The 15,060-nt window shown below is 45.3% G+C and overlaps 1 protein-coding gene and 1 long non-coding RNA gene across 2 annotated transcripts in view; both read right to left on the bottom strand.

Annotated features, from left to right (window-relative positions):
- The window catches only part of CRTC3 (CREB regulated transcription coactivator 3), a 101,521-nt gene that overhangs the window by 74,140 nt on the left and 12,321 nt on the right, over positions 1 to 15,060 (bottom strand). The window lies entirely within an intron of this gene.
- LOC106728202 overlaps positions 12,878 to 15,060 on the bottom strand; it is a 4,639-nt gene continuing 2,456 nt past the window's right edge. Inside the window, exons 2-3 of the long non-coding RNA XR_001364478.1 lie at positions 14,646 to 14,651; positions 12,878 to 13,260 (exon numbers count right to left, since the gene is read on the bottom strand). This is a non-coding gene — a long non-coding RNA (uncharacterized LOC106728202). The remainder of the gene's footprint in view (positions 13,261 to 14,645; positions 14,652 to 15,060) is intronic.

Here is a 15,060-nt window from a genome sequence, read left to right as displayed (position 1 = left end):
CCTGCCGCCCGAGACGGGACTGCCAACAGGAGGTGACTCAGGCATGGGATCAGGTTCTATGTTTTGCTCATTACTTGATCATTTTTTAAGCCACATTAAAAGCAAAAAGAAATAGTGTCAGTGAGGCAGATCAAAGAAACCCTAGAAACAGATCAGCAACATCCAAGCAGCTGGGTGCAAATGTCAGACACCTCTAACCAGGGCATAAAAATTTCTACCTCCTTTAAATTTATTTTTATTTTTATTTTTTGCTTAACATAGTAATACAAGAACGTTTCCATGTAGCTGCAGTATTTACACTCATAATTCTAAACTGTACTGAACAGATATATCATAGTTTATTCAAATCAATTATTCTATATGGTAAATAATACTGCAACATTATCAGGCTTAAAGTTTTCTTTTCATGCCTTGAATTACTTTCTACTTTAGAGTCCCCAAAGTAGAATTCATCAAAGAATATGAATATCGTAACACTTCAGACATATTCCTAAGCTGCTTTCGAAAATATGTATACAGATTTACAATATCTGTAATAATGTATACAAGAACAAATTTCATTACTCCCTCACCAACATCGAGTATTAACTCAAATATTTTCCTATTTTAATGAGTAAAATGGTTAAATTACTACTTTGGCAATCATCAACCTTTAATGCATTCACACTGTTCCAGGAACAGTGCTAGATGCTTCATATACATTATCTCATTTAATCTTCACAGCAACCCTGTGAACTGGTACCATTATTACCCCACCTGACAGATGAGGAAACTCAAACTTAGAAAACTCAAGTTCTTGAATGCAAAGCTCATAAAGGGTGGAGGAGATTTTGAATCCAAGCTACCTAAGCCCTGAATCCATATGCTGTGGTATCGCATTATTATTTCAATCCACATGTCACTCACTGCTTATAGTGACAACAAACATACTGCCATAGATTTCTTTCCTGGGTGAATTTCCTATTTCCTGGTTTCTCTATCCCTGGCAAGTTCAAAGGATCAGAGGTGGCCTTGAAGGTGGGGTTTCAGAGCCAAGGTTTTGGCAACAGGCAGGACAGGGTTTGGAATAAAAGCAGATGGGAGTGAACAAGAGAATTCTATAGTGACAGCAGGAACTAGTCTTGGGGCCTGTGCTGCCTGCCTTTACTTAATGGCTGGGATGGTGAGCTCCACAGGTATCAGGGGCCAGATGTAGAGCAGAGAAAATCAAAGAGGAAGATCGAGCTGCTAGCCCTCGAAACAGCTTCAGAAGTTCCTTAAATAACTATGGTGGAGCCTCAGTTCTCGACTTTAATTCAATCCAGAAGGCTGTTTGAGAAGCAATTTGTTCGAAAACCAAATTATTTTTTCCCATTAGAAATAATGTAAATTGAATTAATCCACCACAGGTCCCCAAATGATTCCGTTTTAACCTTTCTTACATACATGTCAAAGCTCTACTGTTATTCTCACAACTTTCCTTTTTACTTTGCTATCACTAACCTACCTAGGACCCAGGTGACTTACTGTGTATTTAATAACAACAAGCAGCCCAGCCAATAACGGGTCAGTGGATGAGTGTCGACCCATGAACCAAGAGGTCACCGGTTCAATTGCCTTCACCAATTCCTGGTCTAGGCACATGACTGGGTTGCAGGCTCAATCCCAGAAGGGGGTGTGCAGGAGGCAGTCGATGATGTTTCTATCTCTCTAGCCCTCCCCCTTCCTCTCTCTCTAAAATTCAATTTAAAAAACATATTTAATTTTTAAAAACAAACATCTTTAAAAAATGATAATAATGAGCAACAAAAGCAAAAAACACACAAAAACATTCACAACACAATTTCCTAAGATGTTAACAACGTGAGGTTTAGCGGTAAACTGACTCATACTCTCGCATTCTCTCCCTTGTCTGTCACCAGAGAGACATGTGACTAACTGATCAATGACACAGGTATCAGCATGAAAGGGTTGTTGGGTTGAGAAACGAAGTTTTGTTCAACAACTGAGACATTTGCCTGTGAACAACCTGGTCGAGAACCGAACTGATCCTGATGGGAAACATTCGAGAACCGAGGTTTGACTGTATCTCTTTTTCATTCTTGTGCTTGAAGGCAAGGGAGCTGCTAGCACCAGCCCTGGTGATGTCACAGGGTTAACAAGTGAAGAAATCAGGAAACAGCTTGTTTTTCTTCAAGAAATACGCTGGGTGAATTTCTTCAACAAGTTTCAACTTCTGCATTCAGAGAAAATAAGTTCTGTTCTAGTAACCCAACAACAGGAGAGGAAAAAAATTGCCAGAAGGACAGCTAGTAGTTACAAGCATGAACTCCAGAATCAAAAAGCCTGGACTTGAAGTCTGGCTCCACGGCCTATGGCTGTGGTCTAGGGAAGTTGCTCAATCGTTCGTAGCCTCCACTGTCTCCCTGTAAATAGAGACAGTAACAGTACCTAACTCTGGGGGGTCCTGGGAAGATTAAATAAAGTATGCAAAGCACTCAGCCATAGTGCCTGATGCATGGTACAAATTCAGTGTATTTTCACCAATAGTGGTGGTGGAAGAAGGGGCACCAGCGCTGATACTAATGGGAGTGACCTTCTCTAGAAGGAAAGAGTAAATTTCCTTTCCCATTGCATTCGGAAGCAAAGGGCAGCCCGGCCGGCGTGGCTCAGTGGTTGAGTGTCAACCAATGAACCAGGAGTTCATGATTCAATTCCCGGTCAGGGCACATGTCCGGGTTGCAGGCTCAATCCCCAGTACGGGGTGTGCAGGAGGCAACTGATCAATGATTCTCTCTCATCGTTTCTATCTCTATCTCTATGTCTCTGTCCGTTCCTCTCTGAAATCATTAAAATATATTAAAAACAAAACAAACAAACAAACAAACACTGCCTTGTCCAAAATGGCACAGCTCACTAACTTGCAGTGATCTTTTAAAAAAGACCAGCCCTAACCGGTTTGGCTCAGTGGATAGAGTGTCAGCCTGCGGACTCAAGGGTCCCAGGTTCAATTCCGGTCAAGGGCATGTACCTTGGTTGCGGGCACATCCCCAGTAGGGAGTGTGCAGGAGGCAGCTGATCGATGTTTCTCTCTCATCGATGTTTCTAACTCTCTATCCCTCTCCCTTCCTCTCTGTAAACAATCAATAAAAATATATATTTTTTAAAAAAAGGCAAATGTGCTGGTTAAATGGGAGGGAGTGTTCGTTGACAACTCCGTAAGCTCCACCAGCCACTTACCAGCTAATCACCTAATGTTTTTTTGCTTCCAATCTTCTGACCTATGCAATGAGAAAATCGCATCAAAAGAGCGACAGGGTCTATTCTGGTTCTGAAAATTCTGGTTCATCTGCCAGGACAAGTAGTCGATATGGAAAGATCCCGGTTCCAAGTTAGAGCCGTCCGTGATTGAAAGCAGCCCAGGCAAGGCTATGTTTTGTTTCCCATAAATGTGTCCCCTTTCACATTCTTCTCTCGGCTTCACTTCGAGTTACACTTTAACTCCCAAGCTGCTTCCAACCTTTTACAGGATAGTTCTGAATTAATTCACTCGAAAGTAACCCCCCCAACGGTTTAGAGACCGGACAGGCACAGGCTGGTAGAAAGCATCTCTTGAGCAATTTCATAAATGACAAGGCAGCGGGTGGGTGGGAGATGCTGAGACGAGATAAGCGCAGCTCCAACCCAGAAGCAGGTCCCTGAGCTGCTGGGCCCCGGGTGACCTGCAGACTCACTGTACACAGCAACGACGGGGCACACTGTGCCGCCACGTCTGCTGTGGCTCACCCCCTCCTCACTGGCTCTGATCCTTTGGACCCTGTTTGCTTTTCTGATCTTTCCAGCTCTTTCCTTCGTTAACTGTCTCCCCTCTTCCATCCTGGCTTTGGCCTCCCAGGCTGGCCTTTGCTGCCAGTGTGGAAATCTCAGTCCAGGGGAGAGTTAACTAAGCCAATGGCACATTTCCTAGAGAGTCAAGGGGAGGACTGAAAGCAGGATTCCACCAGCAAAAGGACTTCTCGGGTAGCCGAGGGAGTGGACAAACAGAACATCATCTAAGGGAAGGAACCAGGCAGAAGTCACATTGAACTGGGCACCTGGTGGCCCCACGGGACTAGAAGAAAGGCCTCTATCCAGACTGAGAAAAAGAAAGAACAAAACACGTTTCCTAACTAAAAACAAACTGATTTTGTGTGTCTCTACTTGTTTAATTTGCAAACGGAGAGCAAAAGCCTGAGAAAGATGACTCTGGGTTTGAGTCCAAACTCTGTCACTTACCACTGGTGTGAGCCTGGGAACATTACTCTTTTTGTTGTTGTTGTTAATCCTCACCTGAGGATATTTTCCCATTGATTTTTAGAGAGAGTAGAAGAGAGAGGGAAAGACAGAGAGAAATACTGATGTGAGAGAAACACATCAATTGGTTGCCTCCTGCAGGAGCCTGGGCCAGGGCCCAGGCCGGGGAGGAGCCTGCAACCAAGGAATCGAACCCGGGACCCTTTGGTCCACAGGACGACGCTGTATCCACTAAGCCAAACCGGCTAGGGTAGGCACATTACTACTATTTTTAAGCATCCGTACAATGGAAATAATACTTCTCTCAGAGGGCTGGTGTGAGGACGAAGTGATACAGGTCCACAGAGCAGTTAGGTACTCAGCAGCTGGACTGTCTCCTCGCCCCTGGGAAGCTCCCTGGCCGGGGTCTGGGAGGAAGTGCGTTCCCCTGCACTCGGCAAAGCTGGCAGGAAGAAGGTGGTTCCCGTGGTGACTGCCTCGGAAGAGGTTGCAGAAAAAAATGGGGAGGGAGAGCTTTCTGAAGTCACATCCCCGAGAGCTTGAAGGCAAAGACAGAAAAGGTCTAGGATGTTAGCTAGCAACTAGCTCGCTATTGTCAACTTCCACACCCCGGGAGTTCCTTGAAGCACAGACCATTGCCTTTGAATGGGGAAATCACTTTGGTGACTGGCATCAAGGCCTGCGTAGAATCATCTACAGATGTTATGCTGACTCTTGGAAACTGTCCAAAGTACTCATAAACAAATACAGCTTCATTTTAAGGTTTAAAGTATAAAAACGGGCTGTTTCATAACACAGGGACCAATTCTGGCTATTGTGAAACTTTGCAGGGGGTTGGAACAAAACTTTGGCTGGTTCTACTGCCAAAAAATGTGCGAACTTAAGTTTAGTTGTAGTTAGAGACAATCACTGCTTTAAATGCAGTGCCCCTCCCTCCCTTTCTTCTTCTTCTTCTTTTTTTTTTAATATATACTTTTATTGATTTCAGAGCGGAAGGGAGAGGGAGAGAGAGATAGAAACATCGATGATGAGAGAGAATCATGGATCGGCTGCCTCCTGCACGACCCCTGCTGGGGATCGAGACCGAAACCCGGGCATGTGCCCTTGACGGGAATCGCACCTGGGACCTGTCAGTCCGCAGGCTGACCCTCTATCCACTGAGCCAAACCCGCTAGGGCTTGCCCTCCCTTTCTGACTCGGCAGTCAGAGGCTGGATTCAAAGAGAAAGGCAAGAGGACGGCTTCTTGTTGATTTGATTTGAACCTAACAGGGAATCCAAACTCGAGGGAACGCAGACCTGGCTCTGTCCTGCTGCTGGCTCTGCCGCCGCCACCTGTCTGCTCCCTGGGTTCCCCCTGCTCCCCGGGAAGCTGCCCTGGGTCAGGGCATCGCATCCAGTTGCTGCCCCCAGAAATGGCTATGAGGACTTTCAGCAAGAGCGTTTTCATCTAGTCAGAGAAGAATGAGTAGGATGTAACCAGACTGTCTGGATTTAGGAAGCGTTATATGAACAGCAAGCTCTCGTTCTCTAGCCCTAGATAGGGTACCTGCTAAGAGAGGGGGGAAGACGGAACCAACAATTTATTGAAGTCAAATTAGAAGGCTGGTAGGCCCTGCTTCTGGGACTTCACTCAATAGGAGAATCTGTACCAAGAACTCTGCAACATTTATTTTTTTTGTTTTGTTTTGTGGGGTTTTTTTGTGGTTGTTAATCCTTACCTGAGGATATTTTTTCCATGGATTTTATTTTTTAGAGAGAGTGGTAGGCCCAGCCAGCGTGGCTCAGGGGCTGGGCATTGACCTATGAACCAGGAGGTCACTGGTTCTATTCCTGGTCAGGGCACATGCCTGGGTTGCGGGATTGATTCCCAGTGTGGGAAATTCAGACATTAAAACAACCCTGGGGAAGTCTCAAGGCTTCAGAACAGGCCTTTTCGACTGATTGCCACAGAGATGCACAATGGTCTGTTCTTCATTGAGCGATGGCAACAGCCAGGAGAGAGAGAGAGAGAGAGAGAGAGAGAGAGAGAGAGAGAGAGAGAGGGAGGGGGGGGAGAGACACAGAAAGAGAAACATCGATGTGAGAGAGACACATTGATTGGCTGCCTCCAGCATGCCCTCCGACTGGGGCCAGGGATCGAGCCTGCAACTGAGGTATGCGTCCTTTACCTCAATCGAACCCGCAACCCTTCAGTCCAAGGGCCAACACTCAAACCACTGAGCCAAACCAGCAAGGGCTGCAACATTGATTGAGCAATAACTAGGTGTTGGGCATATACATGTTCTAAAGATATATGGGCACTAACTCAGTTAGTCCTCACAGCTTTATATTAGGCACTAGTTAGTAGGCACATCTCACTGACGAGTGAGCTGAGGCATAGACAGGTTAAGGCTCTTGTCTCAGGTCCCAATGCTAGTTAGTGGTGACACTGGTCATCACATCCCCAGTCTGACTCCAGGGAACACACTCTTTTTCTTTTTTAATATATTTTTATTGATTTCAGAGAGGAAGGGAGAGGGAGAGAGAGATAGAAACATCAATGAGGAGACAGAATTATTGATCGGCTGCCTCCTGCACGCCTCCCACTAGGGATGGAGCCCACAACCCGGGCATGTGCCCTTGACTGGAATCGAACCCTGGACCCTTCAGTCCACAGGCCGACGTTCTATCCACTGAGCCAAACCAGCCAGGGCTCCAGGGAACACACTCGTGACCCCCCAACTGATACACCAAGGCAGAGCGTGAAAGCTGTGTGTACTGTGATGCATTGATGGAGGGCTGTGGAGACGTAGGGGAGAGATTTACTGGCGCTGCTCTTTCAAAGCAAGGACTTGCGTGGTATTAAAGGTTTGAGAGGCCCCCCAAACGGCTTACACTGCAGTTCTCGTGTGAGGCATCTCCACAGACTGACCCTGAATCTGGAGGGTGAGACAGGGGCACTGGTGACTCATTCAAGGGACTTTTATTATTCAGACTCACACGGGAGCTGCAACGCCCAGACCTTTGAGGCTCTGCCGAGTTGGTGGCCTGATATTATGTCACACGCTTTTCAGAAGAGCCTCCCAGGTTCTGACCAGATGAATGATGTGTCTCGAGTTCACCCCCCCGGATGTCTGAAGTCGTCCTATCATCTCCCCTCGTCAGGCCTGGGAGCTGCAGGGAAGGTGGAGTAAGCCCACAGAGGAGAAAACGTAGGCCTGATCATTTGGAGCCAAGCCCATAAATTCCAGAACTCTTTTGAAATTTCTGGTGATGTGGCCAAAGTCTGGGAAATGTTTGGGTCTACTTGACTCTGAGAAAACACACTCTCTTTCAAAAATCTGCTAAAACCAAAGCTGAGAGCCACCATCAGTGACGCAAACTGAAGGTCAGGACTAAGAGCTGTCCGAACTGAATGGTCATCCTACAGAGGCCTAGTAGTCGGTAAATATTTGTCGAATGAATAATCTGTATCCTCACTGAGTTGATCAATCAAAGATTCCAAGAACATTATCCAAAGACAAATGGCCCAGCCGAGGGAGCTCAGTGTTGAACATCGAACTATGAACCAGGAGGTCACAGTTGGATTCCTGGTGAGGGCACATGCCCGGGTTGCGGGCTCCATCCCCAGTAGGGGGCATGCAGGAGGCAGCCAATCAATGATTCTCTCTCATCATTGATGTTTCTCTCTCTCTCCCTCTCCCTTCCTCTCTGAAATCAATAAAAAAATATTTTTTAAAAAAGACAAATGATAGTGTGAGGAAAAGTGCAACACATAGGACAACATGTATGTCTACCATTCAAAGAACTTTCTGCAACTTTATAGGGAAAAAAGAAAACTGGGCAAAGGTTATGAACAGGAAACTCCCAGGAGAAATCTGAATAGCCAATAAATACATGAGAAACCTGTCAACTCCACCAGCAATCAGGAAAATACATATGAAAATAACATACCCATGACCTCATGCAATCCTTCTAAGAGGGAGAATCATTGTCCATATTTTATAACTGAAGGAACTAAAGCTTGCAGAGGTTCTAACTCAACTAGTAGTTGACAGCTGGGCCTTGAACTCAAATTGTCTCACAACAAAGTCTATGTTCGCTCTAACATGCTGCCCTCTCAGAATATTTGCATCACAGCTCAGATCCTCTTGGTCAAGTCAATTAACCTCCCTTATTAGACTCAGTTTTTTCAAAGGCACAATGGGAATCACAAAGTCCCATCATATTGAATTACTCTGAGAATTAGATGAGATAATGCATATAAAACATTGGGCCCAGCTGGTGTGGCTCAGTGGTTGAGTGTCGACCTATGAACCGGGAAGGCATGGTTCGAGTCCCAGTCAGGGTCACATGCCCGGGTTGTAGGCTCGATCCCCAGTAGGGGGAGTGAAGAGTCTCTCTCATCATTGATGTTTCTCTCTCTCTTCCTCTCCCTTCCTCTCTGAAATCAATAAAAATATATTCTAAAAAGAAAATAAAACAAAACACTTGGAACAATAATGACACATTGCAGATATTCAAATGTCTGATCCATTCGTTCAACAATTATCTAATGAACTCATATTCTGGCCAGGCCCTGTTCCAGACTTGGGAAATTCACCAGTCAACCAAAGTTGCCCTTGCCCTCCTGGAGCTTAGATTTTAATGGAGACGAAATATAAATAAGATAAATAAATCGGAATATATATATATACTATGTTGGCTAGTGAGGAGGAGAAAAATTCAGCAAGAAAGAAGGCGGAGGGGGTTGCGATTTTAGAGAGGGCGGGCCGCACTGATGGGAGATGTTTGAACAAAGAGCTACGAGAAGTGAGGAGCCCATCAGATACCTGGGGGAGGAGCCTTCCTGGCAGACAGTCCTAGGAAGGGCTCAAGGGGCAGAGAAGAAGGCGAGCGCAGCTGCAGTGGAGGAAGCGAGGAAGGGCGCTGGACAGGTATGTCGTACGGAAGAGCAGAGAGGTGACCAACCGGGGTTTTGCAGGGCACTTTGCACCCTGGCTCTACACTGAGTGAGATGGGTTCTGAAAAGAGAAGTGATATCATCGGGCTCATATTTTAACAGGATCAGTCAGACAGCTGTGTTGACAATAGCTGAAAGGGGAGAAGGAAGGAGCCAGGAGACCAAGCAGAGGCCAGTGCAAGAATCCAGGGCAGGGATGACTGTCTGCAGCAGGCTCGGCGGACTCTGGATGTACTGCAATAGCAGACCAAGACTTCGCTGAAGGCTCAGCTGTGGGCTGTGTGAGAACAGGAGGAGTTAAGGATGACTCCCAGGTTTTGGCCTGAGCAACTGGAAGAATGGAGTTGCCATTTGCTGAGATAAGTGTCCAGGACAGAGGCTCCCGCCTGCAGGCGCTGCCGGGCGATGAGGAATCTGGGGCACCCTGGAGCCCAACCAGCAGGGCACATGGGCAGCTGCCACCAGGAAAGTGCACTGGGCACTGTGTTTTAGGGCAGGACCCAGGCCCTGGGAGGGAGGCTGACAACAACAAGGCCCCGGGATCTGAGGCAGGTTACCATGGGATTCTGGCACCCAGGAACCAGACAAGAGTCCAGCTATTGGAGCTGAGGCGCAAGGCCAACAATGGGGACTTGAGGCCAAACTAGGGTGTGAGGCGGCCTCGGGCCCTCTGGCTCAGATGGGGCTGTGTCCTAGAGACAGGCTGGAGGCTGGCTAGTCAGGGGCCAAGAGGCCCCCAGAGCCTGGGAAAGGCTACAACAGAAGCCAGAAACCACAGAGCCCTGACCCCATCTGCACCCACAGCTTTATCAGGGTGATGTTGGCATAATATAGACAGGCTCTAGGCCTTTAACATACTAGGCAGGGCCACAAGGCCAGCTCACCATATAAAAAGTCCAGGCGTGCAGAAATCTGAGTCCCTCCAAGAGGGGGAAAAGGCAGGTCCTGGGAGGGGAAGACCTGGGGTGCTAGTTTGCCAGAGGACTGTGACATAAAAGCAAGAAATATTGTGGGGGCCAGACGATAGCAACTGTAGCTACCACCCCCACTGTCACCAAACGGAGAGAAAGCAACCTCAAGGGGAATAGTTCAAACAGGGGGGGAGCTGCTCTCAGACTGTGATGCTGGAGCTGGTGGGATGCGTGGTTCCACACAGAAGTGCAAGGTTAAGCAGAGATTAATTTGTGATTGGTCTCAGCAATGTCTCTTGTGCTAAGTTTGTTCCCAGGATCCTAGATACTGATTAAATTGTTTTCCACACACTTTCTTTCCTAGCTTGAGTATAAGCATTCCCACCAAAATACAAAGAACTTCTTTGTTTATTTATTTTAAAGTATATTTTTATTGATTTCAGAGAGGAAAAGAGAGGGAGATAGATAGAAACATCAATGATGAGAGAGAATCATTGATTGGCTGCCTCCTGCACGCCCCCTACTGGGGATCAGCCTGCAACCCTGGGCATGTGCCCTTGACCAGAATCGAACCTGGGACCCTTTGGTCTGCAGGCTGACGCTCTATCCACTAAACCACACCAGCTAGGGCAAAGCTCTCTATATCATTATTATTTTTTAATTTAAAGCAATACATGAGAGGTAGTGCAGAGGATGAAGCCACAGGGAAATGTGCCAGGCAGCCTTGGTCACTCACGCAACCTCAAGGCCCCTGTGATTAAATTCTGTGCTTCAGTAAATATGCAAACTACTTTATGTCATGAACTTTGGAGTCATTCTTGAATAGTCAACACTTGGAATGTTGGATCTGCAAAGGCTAAGGATCTCCTGCAGTTAAGGTAATAAATAGTCAAGTCAAGTCAAGCAGAGTCAATGATTTTGTTAGGTTAAATTATCTTTGCCAAAAAGCAACAAGGCCACATGTATTAATTACCTTACAAATATTTATACTCTGACTGAATAAATCTATCTGTGGAAATCTATGATCAGAAACACAGATGACTCATACACCAAGGTGTTTATTATTACACTGTTCATAATAAAGAAAAACTGGAATCAACCAAAATGTCCAGCATATAGGGAGTGCTTGTAAATTATAAGTCATATATAATGAAATATTATTAAGGTATTAAAATTACACTTATAAAGAATTTTAATAACATAATGACTAAAATGAAAAAGAAAACAGGATATAAATATAAAGAATGATATCACCTGTATAAAAGTTACTTGAAAAATAACAACAAAAAATACATTAAAATGGTAATTTCTAGTTAATAAAATATGGATTATTTGCTGTCCCTTTTAATTTTATATATTTCCAAATTTTATAAGTGGGCATGAAATACTTTTATAATGAACAACAAAAAATTAAGAACCAAGTTATAAACAAATACAATGTATTTTCCTGAATGCAAAAGTTTAAAAATGGAAGCAAAAAAGGAAAAAGAACACTGGAGTCAATGCTTTTCTGCTACAGTTCTTGCCTACACAACCTTTTATCAAACTTGATTATAAGCTTCTTTAATGGACATTCTCTCAATTATCTCCATAAATCCATTTTCAATATGGACATATCTCCAATACCTCACTCCTAACAGGCACTCCATGAATATTTATTAATGAATAAAAGTCAGGACAAGTTACAGTAGCTATTTAAAGTAACAGAAAAGTGATTTTAACAGTCAAAACAAGTGTTTTCCTGGCATCTCCGTGTTGGGACAGGATAGAAATGGCTTGGCTTTGGGGGGCTGACCCTCGGTCTGGAAAGCCACATGCAAGAGCATGAATACATAAGAGTGTGAACAGTACCCTCGGTGGCCCTAGCTGCTTTGGCTCAGTGGATAGAGCATTTTGGCCTGCAGTTTGAAGGGTCCGGGTTCGATTCCAGTGAAGGGCACATGCCCAGGTTGCGGGTTGTGGGCAGCCGATCAATGATTCTCTCTCATCATTGACGTTTCTATCTCTCTTCCCCTCCCCCTACCTCTCTGAAATCAATAAAAATATATATATATTTTTAAATAGAGTATCCTTTGTGGCAGAGAGGACAGCATCCCAAGACCAGCGATTCTCAGACTTGTTTTCTGCCCCCACACAGAACACCCAACTTTCAAATGCAAGCCCTGCGTCCAACAGGTGTACCCCGGTGAGCCCGTCCTGGGAGCCTAGGGCTGTCTCCTCCAAGCGCTCTCCACTCCTCAGAATGAAAGTGAACGGCACTCATGTTGTGCTGAGGATAACTCTGACTTAGCTTTAACGACTTTCTAAAAATATATTTTCCTTATTAAAATGAGACTTATAATTTGTGCTTATTAGTAACACAGACTACCTGGGGCACAACTTCTAATGGAGACCCACACTCTGCTGTGGGCGACACCTTGGCTGAGAGCCACCCAGTGACAATAACACAGCAGCAAGCACTGACTGCCCCAGGCCCTGTGCTCGAGTTCATGGGCATCACCCGGCTCACCTTCACCATAACCCTGTGAAACAGATACTATTCACGCCTCTATTTTACAAATACAAAAACAGACGTTTTTATTTTTCGTTTTTTTTTTAAGATGACATTTTTTAATTAATATATTTATTTCTATTGATTTCAGAGAGAAAGGGAGAGGGAGACAGAGAGATAGAAACATCAATGATGAGAGAGAATCACTGACCAGCTGCCTCCTGCACAACCCCACTGGGGAGGGAACCCTGACTGGAATCGAACCTGGGACCCTTCAGGCCACAGGCCAATGCTCGATCCACTGAGCCAATTTGGCTAGGGCTAGAAACAGATGCTTTTAGACTTGGTAGCATACCCAGCTGGTAAGTGGCTAGAACTTAAGCCAGGATCTCGTCAAAGCCCAGGGTGTAGTTGGGGCCGTGGACGTGGCAGCAGTAATTACAGTGGCCATAGTTACAATGCCGAGAATAAGAAAAAACGCCTCTAACATGCTCACCTGTGCCAGGCACTGCTCTGAGTGTTAGACATACTAACTCATTTATTCCTCACGACAAAACTCTGATCCTGCCATCACCACCATTCTCATTTCACAGGCGAGGACACCAGCAAAGAGATGGTAAGTGATGTGCCCAAGGTCATAAGGCTGGAAAGTGGCGAGGCCAGATTTGAATTCAGAGTCTGACCTTTTGGCCACCATACGATGCAGCGTTGGTATTGCCCCAAAGCTTTTACTTTCAAATAAAACATACACTGGCATGTCAGGCCTCGCGGTATTCCTTTTCAGATAGATCTTTGGTTTCATCCACAGGATGGACTTCTCAGAAGTTCCCACCTCTCCCAACTTCCTGGCTTAGAACCTTGAAATGAATGGAATATGTCAGCCTTTTAAAGCACCATTGGAGGCCCCGGCTGACCCTGACTGATGGGGAGCAAATGAAAGGCGGAAGGAGAATGGCAATGTTCCGGTTCTCTCGTTCAAGTTCTCATAGAGGCAGATGTTCCTAATTCAGTGCATGGGTTGTCTACTTTTCCCTTTCATTCTGTGAGGCTTTTGTTCAACACATATGGATTGATCCAAAGGAAGGAAAAAGTACTACTCAAATATGCATTAAAAATGTGCCCTAGCCGGTGTGGCTTAGTGGATAGAGCGTTGGCCTGCGGACTGAAGGGTCCCAGGTTCGATTCCGGCCAAGGGTACATGCCTGGGGTGCGGGCTTGATCCCCAGTAGGGGGTGTGCTAGAGGTAGCCGATCAATAATTCTCATCACTGATGTTTCTCTCTCTCCCTCTCCCTTCCTCTCTGAAATCAATAAAGAAATATATATTTTTTTAAAAATGTGACACCCGCATTCTTGGCCACCGCTCCTCTTTTGGGATAGATGCACATTCCAAAGCTATTAAGTCAGCTCCTAACTTTCTGTGGTTCTCACTATTTCCTGAGGCAGAAGAGAAGATGCCGCTGGAAGTCAAAAATCAAAGGCAGACCAGTGAGCAAATCAAACACAGAGGTGGTAGAAAAGTCATAGCTGCAAAGTGCACGTGGCTTGGGAGGTACGAACTCCAAGACAGAATTTAGGGACGAGGTCAGAAAAATACCATTTTCTGAAAAAGAAACTAAGACATAACATAAAGCAGGTATTAGTAACGAATAAAAATATTTCCTGGAAATGCGCGTGCTAAAGTAATGTGTAAATGTGGTCTTGTAAGTCTCATGCAGAAGCCCGAGGTCATGCCCTATCTCATTACATCTAATAGTGTTTGGATAAAAGGGTATTGTTTCGGGGCTGGCAGAGAGCATGCTATACCCACGAGCAGGGCTGGCTAAGGTTTATGACCTTGGAAACAAAATTCCCTCTCACTTTTAAGTTTTGAGCAGATGACTATGCCACAAAAGCCACAAACGATGACGAATGGGCCTACACAAACAGAATGCAGCTAGTGGCCTGGGAAGGAATCAGTTATCTTTCCATCCTAGTTCCCTTAACTCACTCCAGCTCCCAAACCCTTTGGCCCATGCCTCCATGCCACCCATTACTCAGTTTATTAATAATGATTATCCCTATTTTATTATTTTTTTAATCCTCACCCGAGGATATTTTTCCATTGATTTTTAGAGAGAGTAGAAGAGAGAGGGAAAGACAGAGAGAAATATTAATGTGAGAAAACACATCGATTGGTTGCCTGCTACCAGGTACATGACCTTGACTGGAATGGAACCCGGGACCCTTCGGTCCACAGGCTGATGCTCTATCCACTGAGCCAAACTGGCTAGGGCTTATTATCCCTATTTCACATATAAAAAATAGGCTGAGAGATGGGAAGAATGCCCAGGTATGTCAAATAACTCCTTTTCTGCCTCTCATCTTGCACCGACACATTTCCCACAATTTTATTTGGCTACATTTTACACATTCAGAAAACCAGGCATAAAAAGTTAAGGGAA

This window comes from Myotis brandtii, unplaced genomic scaffold (genome assembly GCF_000412655.1).
Source record: "Myotis brandtii unplaced genomic scaffold, ASM41265v1 scaffold561, whole genome shotgun sequence".
Lineage (NCBI taxonomy): Eukaryota > Metazoa > Chordata > Mammalia > Chiroptera > Vespertilionidae > Myotis > Myotis brandtii.
This window is presented reverse-complemented; position numbering and strand designations above follow the sequence as displayed.